The following is a 19158-nucleotide window of genomic DNA, read 5'->3' as shown; positions in this document are numbered from 1 at the left end:
AGAAACCTGAACCAGAACCTGCATCCTGCCAAGAAGAACTGCCTGGCTGCCTAAAGGACTCACCTGTCTGCTTTCTACAAAGGACTGCTGCCTTGCTGTTGCCCTGCTGAACTCTTGCCTTGCTGCTGAAGTGCTCTCCAAGGGCTTGGATAGAGCTTGCCTCCTGTTCCCTGAAGGTTCAGGACCAAAAAGACTTCTTTTTTTCATTTGGACGCCTTGTGCGCCGAAAAATTAGACGCACAGCTTGTTCCGCGGTGAAAAATTCACTGCACGCCGATCCGGAAAGACGGCGCTCGACGCGACGCCTGCGGTGCGACCGGATCTTCGACGCACGGCCTCGCCTGGACAACGCTGTCTGACTTCAGAAAGGAAATTGACGCGACGCCTGCCGTGAGGGAGAAGATTCCACGCACAGCCCACCGTAACGACACGCAGCCGGAAAACAAGCCTAGGATTCCAAACACAGATCCCGGGACATCTGGTAATCCCGCGAACCACAGAAGGAGACTGTCCGCACGCCTGAAAACGACGCACGACTTCCCCGTGTGAAAAATAATGACGCAAGTCCGTGTGTGCAGGGGAGAAATCGACGCACACACCATTTTTCCACATATCTCTTCCTCTGCGGCCCTTTGCGGGGATTTTCCACTTTAAACCAGGTACTTTGTGCTTGAAAGAGACTTTGTTTGCTTTTTAAAGACTTAAGACACTTTATATCACTTTTTAGTGATATCTTTACAAATTCATATTGCATCTTTGATCGTTTTGACCTGCAAATACCCAGATAAATATTATATATTTTTCTAAACACTGTGTAGTGTATTTTTGTGGTGCTATATTGTGTTATTGTATGATTTATTGCACAAATACTTTACACATTGCCTTCTAAGTTAAGCCTGACTGGTCGTGCGAAGCTACCAGAGGGTGGGCACAGGATAATTTGGATTGTGTGTGACTTACCCTGACTAGAGTGAGGGTTATTGCTTGGACAGAGGGTAACCTGACTGCCAACCAAAAACCCCATTTCTAACAGTGACTATGACAAAAAATTGGGACTTTCATACAGTGGGGAAGAGAAAGAACCCCGCACAAGACCAAATAACAAGAACTCAAATCAACCATCAATAACAGGCACGGTCAGGCAAACAAGGACAAAAATAGGCCCCCCTCCCTGTATGAAGACTATTGCATAAATGAAAACCCAGTCATGGAGCCAGGCTTAGGTAATACTAAAACCATAACAGGGTTAACTGCAAGAAATACATCCCTGAAAGGGTGAGCTATGCAAAAATGATATATACTATCATGCGGTATAAATAAAAAGACATACAGGGGGAGCACTGATAAGTACAGACAGCAGCTCAGCTATATTAGTAATAATAGATGCAAGTGAAGCAACTCACAACAATTGCAAATCTCAAAGGAGTACATCTGGGTTGATTGCAATAGATATGACTGAGGTAGGTCAAGGTAGAGTTGACCAATACATTGTAGATGGGAAGCGTGGAGTGGATTGAGGCAGTTGTAGTGTGGTAGTATGGATGGATTACAGTAGTGTATAATGGAAAAGAGTGGGCTAGATTGGAGTACAGTTGAATGGAGTACAATGGGGTAGATTGGAGTGAGGTAGTTTGAAGTGAGTTAGATTGTAGTGGAATAGTATAGGTTAGAATGGAGGAGAGTTGGGTATAGAGGAGCAGACTGAAGTGAAGTAGATTGTAGTGGAGTATATTGTGCTAGTGTGTAGTGCAGTAGACTGGGGAGGAGTGACTTAGATTGCACTGTAGTGTTGTAGATATTTAGAGGGATAGATTGAAGTGAAGTGGAGTAGGGTAAAGTGGCATGATAAAGGGGAGTAGAGTGGAGTGGGCTAAATTGTAGTGGAATCCAGTGGGGTACATTGGTCTGGAGTAGAGCGGGGGTAGATTAACATAGAGTGGGGTATACTGGAGTAGAGAAGATTGGGTGGGTTAGAGAGTATAGTAGATTGGAATGTAAGGCTGGAGTGGAGTGCAATATTGGGAGTATATTGGAGTGGAGTAAAATCAAAGTGGAGTGGGGTTATATTGATTGGAGTGAAGTGGAGTGGGGTAGAATGGAGTGGGGGTGTCGAGCGGAGGGGTGTGGAGAGCTGTGTCATAGAAACTTTTACAGGGGAGTGTTTTGCAGGGGAGTAGCGTGGAGTGGGATGACAGAGTGGAGCAGAGTGTTGTAGAGTTATTGTAAAATCCTCGGGTACCACCGCCTCAACTGGGGGTATGCATAACTATGCGGGCGGGGCTGCATCAACCACGCCCCCCGTCACCCCTGTCCTGGAGACCACCACCTCCGCCGGCTACAAGTAAAATAATATGTTAGGGATAAGTATGACTTGCACCCTCACCATGCACAGCTAACTAGCTCAGATATTACATCACTCAGAACATCTTTTCTAACACGACTGAAAATGTCACTTCAAAATTTGCTGTCAAATTATTGATGAGATAAGAGTGCATGGCAAGAGGGGGTGAGTTCCAGTTAACAGAGTAGGAGTCATAGTTACTTGAAATAACAGGTGAATTTATATGGTTTAGTACGCTTAAAATGTGAGCAGAATGATATTGTGCCTGTAAACTTTGGGGTTTTTATATCATTATATTTTATTAATCTATATTTATATGTTACTATAAAATGTTTTATATTGAGATATGTCTACTATGTTATCATGTATGATATATGTTATTGTATGTATCTCTAAATATATCATTACATATTATTAATGCAATCAACAAACAGGAATATTATTGTGAACAAACATAAATGATACTTTACACCCAGGGATTTATTAAAATTAGCATTTTACTTTCACTGATGCAAATATCTCCGAGCTATAACGTCCCTGTAGATTTTATTTTTGAAGATATATATATATATAATTATGTTATTAGTCAAATAAACACATAGATTGATGGCCAATTTAGTTGAAAGGACAGCTTAATGTATTATTTGCATGTAAAATATTACAATATACAAATACATATAACCCGTAGGATGCCCTGGTGTCGGGGGGAGCGCCAGACCTTTCCTTTCTTTTCTCTCACAGCATTTCTGCTACCCGATCGCAATGCGACCGGGCAGCAGAAATGGCCACTGGACACCAGGGAATTCTTTTTTTTACGTACTTTCAATAAGGGGAGCGGCCCCTTGGGCAAGGGTCGCTCCCTAGGGGGCCATATTATTTTTAGGCCATTTCTGACCCCCCGGGGGCAGATCAGTCTAATATAATTAGGCCGATCTGCCACCAAGGGGGGGGGGCAGAAAAACACCTAGACACGAGGGATACATTTTTTTGTTGTTTATTTATTTTATTTTTTATATGTGGGGAGCGACCCCTTAAGCAAGGGTCGCTCCCTGGGGAGTGAAATTAAACACCAGTGATTTTTTTTCATCATACTTACGCATAAGGGGAGCGGCCCCTTGGGCAAGGGCCGCTTCCCAGGGGGAGCAAAATATTTGTCCCAATTGGAATGGTGAGGGCTGCACTTTTTGTACTTTGGGACGCTGCCATGTAGAAAAATCCACAAGACCTAGACACACCTGAAAACAAAACATCTGGTTGATTCCAGGACAGTTTGCTTCACATGCACCCCGCATCATTTTCTTTCCCACAATGCCTTGCAAACCTACAACTTAGCTGGAAATCACACATTTTTCGAACATTTTTGTAATGGAATGTTCCGGAATCTGCAGGAATACACAAACTTCCTACCACCCAACATTGTCTCATCTATACCGATAAAAATTAAGCTGCACTTGTCAGCCTAAATTGTTTTTATTTCAAACTGCCCTTTTGGACCTGCTTTGGTTCACCCTCAATTTCGACATGTTTTTGGCTCTTCCCAATCACAGGCACTTGTCCCACCTACACAAGTGAGGTATCATTTTTACCGGGAGACTGAGGGGAACGTTGGGTGGTAGGAAATTTGCCCCGGTGCGGTGATCCTACACATAAATGTGGGAACATTTTTATTTTTTAGCTAAATGTGAAGTTTGCTGAGGATTCTGGGTAAGAAAACATTGGAGGATCCACGCAAGTCACACCTCCCTGCACTCCCTTGGGTGTCGAGTTTTCAGAAATGTCTGGGTTTGGTAGGTTTCCCTAGATGGCTGCTGAGCCCAGGACCAAAGATGCAGGTGCCCCCCCCCCCCCCCCCAACAAAAACAGGTAGTTTTGTATTTGATAATTTTGATGTGTCCAGATAGTGTTTTGGGGCATTTCTTGTCGCAAGCACTAGGCCTACCCATATAAGTGAGGAACAATTTTTATCGGGAGACTTGGGTGAATGCTGGGTGGAAGGAAATTTGTGTCTCCTCTCCAATTCCAGAACTTTCTGTTACCGAAATGAGAGGAAAAATGTTTTTGTGGCCAAAGTTTGAGGTTTGCAAAGGATTCTGGGTAACAGAACCTGGTGAGAGCCCCACAAGTCACCCCATCTTGGATTCCCCTAGATGTCTAGTTTTCAAAAATGCGCAGGTTTGCTAGGTTTCCCTAGGTGCCAGCTGAGCAAGAGGCCAAAATCCACAGCTAGGCACTTTGCAAAAAACAGCTCTGTTTTCTTTGGGAAAATGTGATGTGTCCACGTTGTGTTTTGGGGCATTTCCTGTCGCGGGCGCTAGGCCTACCCACACAAGTGAGGTACCATTTTTATCGGGAGACTTGGGGGAACGCTGGGTGGAGGAAATTTGTCTCCCCTCTCAGATTCTAGAACTTTCTATCACTGAAATGAGAGGAAAAAGTATTTTTTGGACAGATTTTGAGGTTTGCAAAGGAGTCTGGGTAACAGAACTTGGTGAGAGCCCCACAAGTCAACCTATTCTGGATTCCTCTAGGTGTCTAGGTTTCAGAAATGTCCAGGTTTGCTAGGTTTTCTTAGGTGCTGAATGAGCTAGAGGCCAAAATCCACAGCTAGGCACTTTGCAAAAAACACGTCAGATTTCAATGTAAAAATGTGGTGTGTCCATGTTGCATGTCATGTCGCAGGCACTAGGCCTACCCACACAAGTGAGGTACCATTTTTATCAGGGGACTTGGGGAAAACAGAATAGAAGAACAAGTGTCATTGCCTATTGTCTTATTCAACATTTGTTCATTCCAAATGTAAGACAGTGTGTAAAAAAGACATCTATTTGAGAAATGCACTGTAATTCACATGCTAGTATGGGGACCCCAGAATTCAGAGATGTGCAAATAACCACTGCTTCTCTACACCTTATCTTTTGCCATTTTGGAAATACAAAGGTTTTCTTGATACCAATTTTTACTCTTTATATTTCACCAAATAAATTGATGTACACCCGGTATAGAATGAAAACCCATTGCAAGGTGCAGCTCATTTACTGGCTCTGGGTACCTAGGGTTCTTGATTAACCGACAAGCCCAATATATCCCTGTAGGAGGCTGGCCTGGCTTGTAGTGGGTACCAAAGGTACTTACACCTTGTACAAGGTCCAGTTATCCCTTATTAGTAGAATATAGGTGCTTCTAGCAGCTTAGGCTGATAGAAGGTAACTATGGCAAAGCCGCTTAGGCTGAACTAGGAGACATGCAAAGCTTCCACTATACCACTTATATCATATGCACAATATCATAAGAAAACACAATACACAGAGTTAATAAAAATAAAGGTACTTTATTTTTATGACAATATGCCACAAGTATCTCAGTGAGTACCCTCAGTAAGAAGGCAAGTAATATACACAAGTTATATGCACACAAACCACAAATAGGTAAGTAAGAGTCAGAAAAGTAATGCAAACTGTAGAATTACAATAGGTTGCAAAAGGCAAGCATAGGTCTAGGGGCAACACAAACCATATACTCCAAAAGTGGAATGCGAATCACGAATGGACCCCAAACCTATGGGAGCTCGTAGAGGGTTGCTGGGACTGTAAGAAAACAGTCAGGGTGTCCAAGATACCCCACCCCAAGACCCTGAAAAGTAGGAGTGAAGTACACCTACTACCCCAAGAGAGCACAATAGTCTTGATAGGGGGATTCTGCAAGAACAACAAACACCAGCAGTGCACTGACAACGGATTCCTGGACCTGAGGACCTGCAAAGGAAGGGGACCAAGTCCAATAGTCGCGACAGTGTCCAGGGGGGGCAGGAGCCCAGAAAACCCCAGATTAAGGTGCAAGGAAGCTGCCGCCGGGTGGAAGAAGCTTGGAATTCTGCAAGAACGAAGAGGACTAGGAACGTCTCCTTTGGAAGGAAGATGTCCTACGTAGCGATGAAGGTTGCAGAAGTGTTCCCACGCAGAAATACCGCAAACAAGCCTTGCTAGCTGCAAGGGTCGCGGTAGAGGTTTTTGGGTGCTGCTGAGGACCATAAAGGACCAGGATTTCACCCCTTGGAGGAGGAGACAGAGGGGGCGCTCAGCAACTAAGAGAGCCCTCACAGAAGCAGGCAGCACCCGCAGAAGTACCTAAACAGGCACTTGGAAGATATGTGAACCGGAGTCCACGCAGAGTTACAAAAGAGGGTCCCACGACGTCGGAGGCCAACTCAGCAGGTTGAGCACTGCAGGACGGAGTGCTGGGGACCCAGGCTAGGCTGTGCACGAAGGAAATCCTGGAAGAGTGCACAGGAGCCGGAGCAGCTGCAAATCACACAGTACACAGGTTTGCAGTCTAGCGTGGGGAGGCAAAGACTTACCTCCACCAAACTTGGACTGAAGAGTCACAGGACTGTAGGAGTCACTTGGATAGAGTTCCTGTGTTCCAGGGACCACGCTCGTCAGGATGAGAGGGGACCCAGAGGACCGGTGATGCAGTCTTTTGGTGCCTGCGTTAGCAGGGGGAAGATTCCGTCGACCCACTGGAGATTTCTTCTGAGCTTCTGGTGCAGGATGAAGGCAGGCGACCCCCAGAGCATGCACCACCAGGAAACAGTCGAGAAAGCCGGCAGGATGAGGCGCTACAATGTTGCTGGTAGTCGTCTTGCTACTTTCTTGCGGTTTTGCAGGCGTCCTGGAGCAGTCAGCGGTCGATCCTTGGTAGTAGGGGAAGAGGGAGATGCAGAGGAACTCTGGTGAGCTCTTGCATTCGTTATCTGAAGAATTCCCCAAAGCAGAGACCCTAAATAGCCAGAAAAGGAGGTTTGGCTACCAAGGAAGGAGGATTGGCTACCAAGAAAGGTAAGAGCCTATCAGAGGGGGTCTCTGACGTCACCTGCTGGCACTGGCCACTCAGAGCAGTCCAGTGTGCCCCCAACATCTCTGTTTCCAAGATGGCAGAGGTCTGGGACACACTGGAGTAGCTCTGGGCACCTCCCCTGGGAGGTACTGGTCAGGGGAGTAGTCACTCCCCTTTCCTTTGTCCAGTTTCGCGCCAGAGCAGGGCTGGGGGATCCCTGAACCGGTGTAGACTGGCTTGTGCAGAGATGGGCACCATCTGTGCCCATCAAAGCATTTCCAGAGGCTGGGGGAGGCTACTCCTCCCCAGCCCTTCACACCTATTTCCAAAGGGAGAGGGTGTAACACCCTCTCTCAGAGGAAATCCTTTGTTCTGCCTTCCTGGGCCAGGGCTGCCTGGACCCCAGGAGGGCAGAAACCTGTCTGAGGGGTTGGCAGCAGCAGCAGCTGCAGTGGAAACCCCGGAATGGCAGTTTGGCAGTACCTGGGTTCTGTGCTAGAGACCCGGGGGATCATGGAATTGTCTCCCCAATACCAGAATGGTATTGGGGAGACAATTCCATGATCTTAGACATGTTACATGGCCATGTTCGGAGTTACCATTGTGACGCTATACATAGGTAGTGACCTATGTATAGTGCACGCGTGTAATGGTGTCCCCGCACTCACAAAATCCGGGGAATTTGCCCTGAACAATGTGGGGGCACCTTGGCTAGTGCCAGGGTGCCCACACACTAAGTAACTTGGTACCCAACCTTCACCAGGTGAAGGTTAGACATATAGGTGACTTATAAGTTACTTATGTGCAGTGTAAAATGGCTGTGAAATAACATGGATGTTATTTCACGCAGGCTGCAGTGGCAGGCCTGTGTAAGAATTGTCGGGGCTACCTATGGGTGGCAAAAGAAATGCTGCAGCCCATAGGGATCTCCTGGAACCCCAATACCCTCGGTACCTCAGTACCATATACAAGGGAATTATATGGGTGTACCAGTGTGCCAATGAGAATTGGTAAATTTAGTCACTAGCCTGCAGTGACAAATTTAGAAAGCAGAGAGAGCATAAACACTGAGGTTCTGGTTAGCAAAGCCTCAGTGATACAGTTAGGCACCACACAGGGAACACATACAGGGCACATACTATGAGCACTGGGGCTCTGCCTGGCAGGGTCCCAGTGACACAAGGACTAAAACAACATACATACAGTGAAATATGGGGGTAACATGCCAGGCAAGATGGTACTTTCCTACAATCCCCGCAACCAGAAGAGTCCAGCAGACATAACAGTATATTGCTTTAAAAAATCTAACATCGCAGAAAAAAGTTACAGAGTAAAACGTGGAGAAAAATGGCTGTTTTTTCCACCTCAATTTCAATATTTTTTATTTTAGCTGTTATTTCTGTAAGAAAACATTGTAGGATCTACACAAATGACCCCTTGATGAATTCTGAATTTTGTCTACTTTTCAGAAATGTTTAGCTTTTGGGGATCACACCCATTTCTGTCACTAAATGGAAGGAGGCTGAAAGCACAAAAAAATCATAAAAATTGGGTATGTCCCAGTAAAATGTCAAAATTGTGTTGAAAAATTGGGTTTTCTGATTCAAGTCTGCCTGTTCCTACAAGCTGGCAAGATGGTGATTTTAGCACAGCTAACCCTTTGTTGATGTCATTTTCAGGGGTAAAAAACCACAAGCCTTCTTCTGCAGCCCTTTTTTCACTTTTTTTTTTTAAACAAATTGTTTGCTGTATTTTGGCAAATTTCTTGGTCTCCTTCAGGGGAACACACAAAGTCTGGGTACCTCTATAATCCCTAGGATGTTGGGGAAAAAAGGACGCAAATTTGGCATGTGTAGCTTATGTGGAGAAAAAGTTATGAGGGCCTAAGCGCGAACTGCCCCAAATAGCCAAACAAATGCCTGGCACCTAAGAGGGAAAAGGCCTGGCAGCGAAGGGGTTAAACATATCGCTTGAAACTGTATTGCTGTGCCTCCTCATGCATAACAATCGCGTTCGGGGAGCACAGACAGACGCACAAGCTCAAACATACGGCAAGCAGCTGTATTAAAGAGCACCCTCTGACGTAGGGGTTACACATATGGACGGGGGGGCGCTGACTGTCAGAACAGGAGAGAGGCGCTAACACACACCGAGAAAGATTCAAGTGCCCGGAGCCCCACCCCCTCACTGAACTCCTTGCCGTCTGCCTGCCTCTTCAAACGACGCTGTGCAGGAAAACAGGCAACATATTACAGGAAAAAAAAGAAGACAGAAAGGTGTAGAAGAAGTAAAAGTGCACTTACCTGCTGCTCCAGGAGCCTCTTGCAGCCCCCTCCAGCCTGGCGAACTCCTCTTGCAGTGAGGTTCCTCCGGGGTCTGTCTTCAACTAACGAGGCACCCAGAGGAAGAAAGAATGTCTTTCCAGCTGGAAACAAGTGCACTAGTGGCATCTAGTGGCCAAGGTAGGTACTGCACCCTTGTTTCTGCTTTAACAGGGAAACAAGCTCTGTTAAAGAAAAATCTACAGCAACACCCCGGAAGAGTGACTGTACCGGACCGACAACGCGCCCACGGACGGAAACGGCGCAGAAGATGGAAATTACGTGTGCGGCGCTGCACAGGGAAGGAGAGGACTGCAGCTGTCCCAGGCAAGCTGCAATGGTGAGGAATGGACTCAAGTGCCACGTGAGGCACGAGGAGAGCGCGCATGGCCTGAACAGCCCCTGGCGGCCATCCGCCGCCACAACCGAAAGAACGCCACATGCCCAAGCAGTGATGGACATCACTGTAGGGCAAGAAAGGGACATGGCAGGCGTTAACAAAGAACACACAGAAGTGAAAAAAACAAACTATGTCACGTGCGCAGAGAGCTACGCCAGAGAACGCGACGACACGGGCAAAGCCCGCAAAGATGGAGAGAGTACCCGAGAGCGTGACGTAACGCATGGGACAAGAGGCTGTGTCAGCCGGCCACACAAGGACAGAAGATGGCCACCGTTGGCCCATCAGTGAGCAGGTCATCAGAACTGCCCGCCCTGCCAAAGCAGATGGAGGCAGGAGTGAGCGCCGCAACAGCGCAGCCTCGAGGCGCAAGAGTGGCGCCCTCGAGTGAAGAGATGGAGGGAGAGAGTGGTGATCATCCTGCCACGGAGCGGTCCACCAAGAGGATCCGGGAACGGACCAGACCCGGAGAGGTCAGCCAGAAGAGCAGATCAAGTCCTACCCGCAGGACTCAGCCTGCTAGAGGCTGTGACCGAGCAAGATGCACCAGAGGAGATGCAGTGATAGGTCCATGTGACGCACCGTGCGACCTGTGGCACGAGGCCACATCGAGGACAAAGAGGAAGATGCACCGGCAGAGGTGCAGCGCAAGGTCCATGTGACACAACATGTGACCTGTGGCACGACGCCACACCAGGGAGGGAAAGGAGAAGAGAGAGTGGCACGATGCCACAACAAGAAATGAGGAGAAGAAGAGAGGAGTGTGACAGACCGGTCACACCACAGATCGACTCCATCACAGGTGTGCAAGCGGAAGGAAGTAGTGTGACACAACTGAGGACTTGTGCGAGCAGATGAGAAGGTATCCATCAGCACAAGACAGTCACTGGGGTGAGCAGACGTCACTGAAGACAGTTACGCGGGTGGACCCCCACGCTTCTCAGTGCAACCGTCCTGTCACTTGTCACCGGCTGCTTGGCTGCGATGGCATCCCTGTCGCCAACTGCACAGGCCACACAAGACCCACCAGTTGCCACGACGTCCATCAAGTGATCCTTCCGCCAACAAAGATGCTGCCACCTGTCTGATCTGCAGAAAGATGAAAAATAGATCATCATCACGATGAGGTGCATCGCCCAACCACCGAAGGAGCACAGCACCACCTGAGTGGAGCCAGTCAGTAACAAGAACCGACGCTGACAAGGCATCTCTGGCAATGTAGAAACTTACCACCTGAACCCCTGCCATGAGCCCTGTGAACCAGACACCTGCTGGTGAGAGCGGACCAGATTATTTGGACCATCCACCCTTGGGGTTGCACATGACTCGGACGTGGCTCTGTTGGGAGTTCAGAGCGACTCCTTTGGGGTGGCCTACGTTGGCCCGCAAAGCCCACGTAGTGCTGTGGCAATCCAGGAGCAAGGGCCTCCAACAGATTCCTGTGAGAGAGGAATCCTGCTGAGAGAGAATGCATCTGAGACAGCTCCACGTCAGGCATCAGGAAGCATGGAGGGCTTATATTGAAAGACTGGTCACCTGAAGACTTTGCACTATGGCCAGAGCACCTGAATCCAGATGGCTCGAGCAAGCTGGCCCTGCATCAACCACCCTTGTGGCTCCATGCGAGACTTGGATGTGGTCCTGTAGGCTGTTCCTCTGCGACGTCTTTTGCTGGGCCTGCGATAGGCCGGCACAGTCCACATAGTCCCGTGGCAGCCCGCCAAAGGGCCTCGAGGAGACTCCTGTTTGATGGAGGTCTGGCCTGAGAGGGAAGACTGCCGCTGCTCTGCCGCTGGACTCCCAGGTGCACCAGGTGGTCACATTATCGGCAGTCTTAGGAGGTAGACAATCTCCAGAGCCGGAATGCAATCCTGAACTGTGTACACTGGACTCCCCACTGCTCCAGATGCACCCGCATCAGAAACTGTAAATAGACTTTGGCAACGTGAGCCCAGGCGGGACCGGACAGACAATATCCAGCGAACTGTGAGGTCGTGGACAAGCAACTGAAGTATCAGGATTTCATCTGCACTGCTGTTCGTGTCCAGCGCAGTCTGGTTGAACAACAGAGACATTCTGTGATGCCGAGTGCCCAGCTGCACCTAGTCCATTCCACAGCTCAGGCGGACCGCCTGAAGAGACTCTGTGGATATATTTTGTGTCTTTTGTTTCACTCCCACAGGTTGGACTTTGTTGTTATGTTCCTCAATAAAGTTTGTGAGGGATGTAGTGTCCTGCTGGACACACTCTAGTGTTTCTGCCAGCCACTCGGCTGAGGGATGGACTTACATGCACACCCCACACCCACCCAACACAGGCGTCACCAGTCAGGTGACCCTGACAATAAAAGGGGCAGGGCGCACGTGCCCGTGGCCAGTTCCTACTACCCAGCTACTGTGTCTGCGTCTCTTATTCCAGTAGCATGAGGGACTAGGGCCCCCAACACTACAAGTTACAGGAATCTGATTTACTGTGTTCTGGGTTGTCCCTAAATACTAAATTTAGGGGTGTGTTTAGGTCAGGTCAGTAGCCAATGGCTACTGTCCTGGAGGGTGGCTACACCCTCTTTGTGCCTCCTCCCCGAGGGGAGGGGGGCACATCCCTAATGCTATTGGGGGAATCCTCCAATCTCAAGATGGAGGATTTCTAAAGGTAGGGTCACCTCAGCTCAGGACATCTTAGGGGCTGTCCTGACTGGTGGGTGACTCATCCTTGTTTTTCTCATTATCTCCTCCAGCCTTTCCACCAGAAGTGGGGGCAGTGGGTGGAGGGGCGGGCATCTCCACTAGCTGGGATACCCTGGGGTGCTGTAACAAAAGGCATGAGCCTTTGAGGCTCACTGCCAGGTGTTACAGTTCCTGCAGGGGGAGGTGAGAAGCACCTTCACCCAGTACAGGCTTTGTTCCTGGCCACAGAGTGACAAAGGCACTCTCCCCATGTGGCCAGAAACTCGTCTGGTTGTGGCAGGATTGCAGAAACTGGTCAGCCTAGCACTAGGAGTCGTATTACACAAACAATAGTGGCTGTGCAATATGGTTCGCACTTCCTTAAGTATGTATGCAACAAAATTAGTCATATGCTGTGCTACAATGTATCAAGGGTGCCAACCGGTACCACACCCAACCACTTCAGGTGCAATAGTATTGGTTGAAAAACAACCTAAGTTCAATACAGCGTTGTACCATGGCACACCAAAAAGTCCATAAAGTTCAGTCCTTCGTATATTTATACAGAAACGTACAACACTGTAATGTGGTCCATCAAGAAGATTTTAATTTGTTCGTTTTCATATGCCTCCGATAAGAACACCAGCAACTCCAAATGAGAAAATAGCCACTTCAAATGAGAATACAGCCAACACGTGTTTCGTCAGTAAGACTTTCTCAAGGCTGTAACAGAATGTATAGAAAGAAAAGATATATGTAATGATACCATGCCCAGGTATTACATAGTTACATAGATTGCTGTACTAAAAACAGAAACATCAAGATCCAAATATGTAAAGGAAAAATTAGATACAACAGCAACACACAAAAGGGTCTCCCATGTGGTACAGTTAAGGTGAAGAAAAAATATGTGAAGCCACACAAGAAATTAGAACTACATGCGATATGTATTAACCCATGTGACTGTTTAAAATTCTTGTGAGTGACCCGAGTGCACACATAAAACGCTCAGCCACTACATTTCCAAAGAGCCCATAAACCATGGTGAATGTTACCGTGCCAGAAAAAGAAGAAATTCACTCAAAACAAATAAAGACACATAAGCAACCTACCCAAGGTTAGAATCTTCTGAGCCCCGTCAATGTTTTCTGTATAGGTTTCCTATATATTCCAGACATATTGTAATGCCAAAAACATTATAGATGCAAAGCATGTGGTATGCTATGAAACAGCCGACCTTGATAAGTCTTCAAATAAATAAAGAAGGCAGGTCTGTATAAAGTACTTGTGTAGAAATAAATGCCTAGAACTGCCAACGTGCGAGACACCAAGACCAAAAATCAAGTAAGACAAACTTCAAACAAAGAAAACATTTCTAAACAGGGGTATCATAAAGATTCCCCTGATATCCCCATCAGCTGAACTTCCATACATACAACTTCCAAAGAAAAAGTATTCAGGAGTCCGTCAAATACCCTGTGCTTAAATAAGGACTCATGCAAGTAGAAAGAACACTCTGTCGTCCGAGCTCAGTATAACATCCGATACCAATTAACCGTTATGTCATTAGTACACCCCCATCAAAATACACTCTACCACGAGAAGTAACCATGCGTGGCAGCAAACATTCACCGCACGTTATGCGCGTTATATAACGAAGTTTAAACTAAGTGTCCGCGTCTGCCAGAAAGTCTAATGTTTAAAGACCAACTAATATTCTTACGAAGATGTTCATACTCCGCAAATGTAGGACCGCAAGCACTCACCGTTGACATCTGTTTTTGAACTTATTCCATGAAAATAGTAAAGTGAAAAACTTGCGCGTCACCACCCATTAAAGTAGAGCCTACGAGACAGACCTGTGAAAATAGAAAGTGGACTGCACACAGTAGAGGAACGAGGAACTCCATTGCCTAAAACTCCAGTCGCCATTTTGGAATAGTCAAACTCAGTGTTCCACTCGGCACATTCAAGTAACTACAAATTTCATGTGCATGCATATACGCGAAACCAGTTTATGTATTGCAATTTCGAAGACAAAAATGGCACGGAGGAAAAATTATATATATAGTAGTAAAGCAGAATGCAGCAATAAAGTCTAAAACAGGAATATACAAACGTCATGGTGTGAAGCAATATCCATTATGTAGATTGTAATAAGAGGCAAATCCCCATACGCAAGACATAGAGCCAAAGAGAATAATTGTCTAAGGTGACAATAATACACCTACACTAGGAGTCGGACTGGTATTCAGGGGGCATCTCTAAGATGCCCTCTGGGTGCATTTTACAATAAATCCCACACTGGCATCAGTGTGCATTTATTGTGCTGAGAAGTTTGATACCAAACTTTCCAGATTTCAGTGTAGCCATTATGGAACTGTGGAGTTCGTGTTTGACAAACTCCCAGACCATATACTATTATGGCTACCCTGCACTTACAATGTCTAAGGTTTTGCCTAGACACTGTAGAGGCATAGTGCTCATGCATATATGCCCTCACCTGTGGTATAGTGCACCCTGCCTTAGGGCTGTAAGGCCTGCTAGAGGGGTGACTTACCTATGCCACAGGCAGTGTGACATTGGCATGGCACTCTGAGGGGAGTGCCATGTCGACTTAGTCATTTTCTCCCCACCAGCACACACAAGCTGTGAGGCAGTGTGCATGTGCTGAGGGAGGGGTCGCCAGGCTGTCATAAGACATGCTGCAGCCCTTAGAGACCTTCCCTGGCATCAGGGCCCTTGGTACCAGGGGTACCATTTACAAGGGACTTATCAGAGTGCCAGGGCTGTGTCAATTGTGGAAGCAAAGGTACCGTTTAGGGAAAGAACACTGGTGCTGGGGCCTGGTTAGCAGGGTCACAGCACACTTTCAATCATAACTTGGCATCAGCAAAAGGCAAAAAGTCAGGGGGTAACCATGCCAAGAAAGCATTTCCTTACACCTCTGCTCTCCTGGTCCCTGGGGGTCTTCTAGATACTCACCTCTTGGGGTTCCGTACTCTCCCAGCCCTTGGCTAATTACTCCATATCCTCTGGTGGGGGACCCATTCTCGCATTCGACTATTTTGGTATATGGTTTGGCCCCCCTATAGGGCCATTGTTATTTCTAATGTTTTATGCCAATTCCTAGTACTTACCTGTGTATACTGTGTGTGTATTTAACTCCAGAGGTGGGCTTGGGGGATTGCATATAGTATTCTAGTTTAGTGTTACTATAATAAAGTACCTTTATTTTTGCAACACTCTGTGGTTCCTTTCATGTGTAATAAGTTACTGTGTGACTACTGTGGTATTGCAAGTGTTTCACACTCCTCCTAGATAAGTCGTGGCTGCTCACCACAGATACCACTAGAGAGCCCTGGCTTTGTAGACACTGTAACACTTAATAAGGGTTGGCTGGACCTAGTATAGGTTGCCAACACCATAGGTGTCCACCACACACCAGGCCAGCCTCCTAAATTGGTGGTGCAGCGGTGGGATGAGACACTTGCAATTGCTTTACCACTTTGTCACCAGTGACTTTCCACAGGAAAGATCAATACTAGTCTTTAGGACACACTTTGTAGTAAGGATTTTAAAACTTTTAGAAAGTCTAACACCTTAGAGCAGGTAGGTGCAGCCACACTACTCTAGGTAACATGTCTACAGCAGGAGACATAGCCAGACCTCAGAATCACAGTATGAGGGCAGCATCTTTCAGGAATTGAGGGTGATGTGTGCTTCTAGGAAGCTGAAGACGGAGAAATCTCAACAAGTCTCTACTCCTGGGATTGCTCCTCCAGGCTGATAGCCAGAGCACAGCAGGTCAGGAAGAGGAAGAGGCAGAGACTGACCCTCCAGTATTAGATAGGGTAGACCAGATCTCACTAGAAAGGACCAGGAATAAACTGGGGAACACACCAGTCCTGTAGCGAGCACTCATGGCAGTAAGAAGGGGGGACAGAAGTAGGTCAACTTTTACTCCCAAGGGGTTGGTGCCAAGGGTCCCTAGGATCAGGGGTAGACCCTCCTCATCTGTCCACAACCATGTCTCAGCAGTATCTGATGAGACTAACTACTCTAGCTCAGGAGAACTCCCTAGATAAGGAATTCAGCAAACTGAGGCTAGAAGAGTCCAGATTGAGGCTGCAGCAGCAACAGTTAGCCCTAGATAGGGAGGCCTTGGCGGCGGAGAGGGAGAGACAGAGTTTGGGGCTGATTCACCCTTGATGGCAGCAACAGCTTTAGGGAAACCAGTGTCAAGGAGGACTCCTATGACTCCAGGAATCTCAGCAAAATAGTCCCATATTGCAATGCCGGGGGTGATATCCACAAGTGGATCACTGCCTTGGAGAGGGCCTCTAGACTACAGAAGGTCCCTCAAAGACAGTGGTCAGCCATATTGTGTGGCACTCCTTTAATGAAAAGGGTAGGGATAAACTCCCCACTGTCAGGGAGGAAGATGCAGACAACTATCTGTCACTTCAGGATGTTCTCATTGAAGGCTTTGGGTTGACCACAGAAGAATGCAGGATAACATTCAGGGAAACCAGGAAGGAGCACTCCCAGGATAGGGTAGATTTTGTGGACAGCTCTGTCAAGACCTTGGAAGGCTGGTTACATGGCAGTAATGTGCATGATTATCAGGGCTTCTACAATCTTTCTTATGAGAGAGCACATTCTTAACAATTCCATATCTGATAAACTGCATTAGCATCTGGAGAACTCAGATCTGACTACTCCCCAAGAATTGCGTAAGATGGCAGACAAATGGGCTCTCACCAGAGTGGGTAGAAAAACTCACACTGGAGCTGACCCAAGAATCAGGACAAAGGTGGGGACAAATCTAAAAATAAGAAAGAGTCTTTATCAGGCCCACAAAAATCTTCTGGGGTGGGTCTATGTCCTCTTCCTTTTCCTCCTCCTACAAGAAACCTTGGGGCTACATCTGTAAGCAAAATGCCACAGGGTAGGTGACGGCACCTGTCCTAAAAAGAGCACCCAGCCTGCTACTACCACTTCCACTTCTGCCCCTAGTGTACCTAGCAAAAGCACATGTAGTAGTAGTCAGTCCAAGGGTGTAGCTAGGTTCACCGTGGGAACTGCAGTGGGCTCTGGGTTAGTCAGGGAGACCACTGAAGCAACTTTGGTCTCTGAGGGTGGTGCTGATCTTTCCACCCTAGCTGCTTGTCCCCTTAATATGAGTAAGTACAGGCAGCATCCTCTTATCAATGGTGTTGATGCTGAGGCCTACAGGGACACAGGTGCCAGTGTCACAATGGTGACTGAAAAGCTGGTGTCCACTGAACAGCTCCTACTTGGTCACACTTACCAAGTTACTGTTGCTCACAACAACACTCAGAGCCACCCCATGGCTGTTGTTGACCTTAGCTTGGGTGGGGAGGGGGGCATTACTGACCCAAAGAAAGTTATAGTAGCCTCTGACTTGCATGTAGAGTGTTTACTAGGTAATGATTTGGAGACTTCAGCCTGGACTGAAGTGGAGTTGGAAGCCCATGCTGCAATGCTGGGTATCCCTGGGCATATATTTACACTGACAAGAGCACAGATCAAGACACAGGAAGAGGAAGGAGCACTGGAGCCTGGAAAAATGGCCCCAGAGACTCCCAATAAAAAGGCAGGCAATGTAAGAAATTGCCCCCTGTCCAGGATTCAGGTGAAGTTCCCCCTCCTCAGGGAGAGCAAACTGCCCCTTGGATGGAACCTACACCAGAAGAGCTGAAAGCTGATACAGCTGAGCTCTTCGGTGCAGGGGGACCCACCACAGAACAACTTAGACTGGGACAGCAGACCTGTCCTTCTCTTGAAAGCCTGAGACAGCAAGCTGCTGCTCAGGAAGCACAGGATATCAGTGGGACCCTTAGGTCTACTGGTACAATGGCCTCCTTTATTCTGAGGCAAGGGACCCCAAACCTGGTGCAACCAGGAGGTTGGTCATTCCTGAAAAGCTTAGGGAGTTCTTATTGACCTTGGCACATGATATTCCCCTTGCAGGCCATCTGGGGCAAAGCAGGACTTGGATCAGAATTGTCTCTCACTTTCACTGGCCTCATATGTCTGAGGACACAAAGGAGTTTTAGCGCTCCTGTGTGACCTATCAAGCCAGTGGCAAGACAAGCAGCACTCCAAAGCCCCCCCTAATTCTACTACCAGTGGTTGGGGTACCATTTGAGAGGGTGGGGATAGACATTGTTGGCCCCTTGGACCTTCCAACAGCATCTGGGAACAGATTTATACTGGTAGTAGTGGACTATGCCACCAGACACCCAGAAGCAATTGCCCTTAGGATCCCTACAGCCCCTGCAGTGGCCACGGCCCTCCTGGGAATATTCTCCAGAGTGGGTTTTCCTAAGAAGGTGGTGTCAGACAGAGGTACAAACTTCATGTCTCCATACCTGAAAGCTATGTGGAAGGAGTGTGGTATGACATACAAATTCACCACCCCTTACCATCCGCAAACAAATGGTTTAGTTGAAAGATTCAATAAAACCTTGAAAGACATGATAATGGGACTCTCTGAAAAACTCAGGAGGAGATGGGATGCCTTATTGCCTTGGCTCCTCTTCGCTTACAGGGAAGTTCCACCGAAGGGAG

The 19158-nt window shown here is 47.5% G+C and overlaps 1 protein-coding gene across 4 annotated transcripts in view; it reads right to left on the bottom strand.

The window, feature by feature from the left end:
* The window catches only part of LOC138248711 (E3 ubiquitin-protein ligase TTC3-like), a 1399506-nt gene extending 1389937 nt beyond the window's left edge, over positions 1–9569 (bottom strand). For all 4 annotated transcript variants that reach the window (XM_069202543.1, XM_069202544.1, XM_069202547.1 and 1 more), the window contains exon 1: positions 9478–9569. The gene's annotated coding sequence lies outside the window, so the exon portion shown is untranslated. The remainder of the gene's footprint in view (positions 1–9477) is intronic.
* Between the last annotated feature and the right edge of the window lie 9589 nt (positions 9570–19158).

This window comes from Pleurodeles waltl, chromosome 8, assembly GCF_031143425.1.
Source record: "Pleurodeles waltl isolate 20211129_DDA chromosome 8, aPleWal1.hap1.20221129, whole genome shotgun sequence".
Classification (NCBI taxonomy): Eukaryota; Metazoa; Chordata; class Amphibia; order Caudata; family Salamandridae; genus Pleurodeles; species Pleurodeles waltl.
The sequence above is the reverse complement of the archived record's forward strand: the minus strand, read 5'-3'. Positions and strand labels throughout refer to the sequence as shown.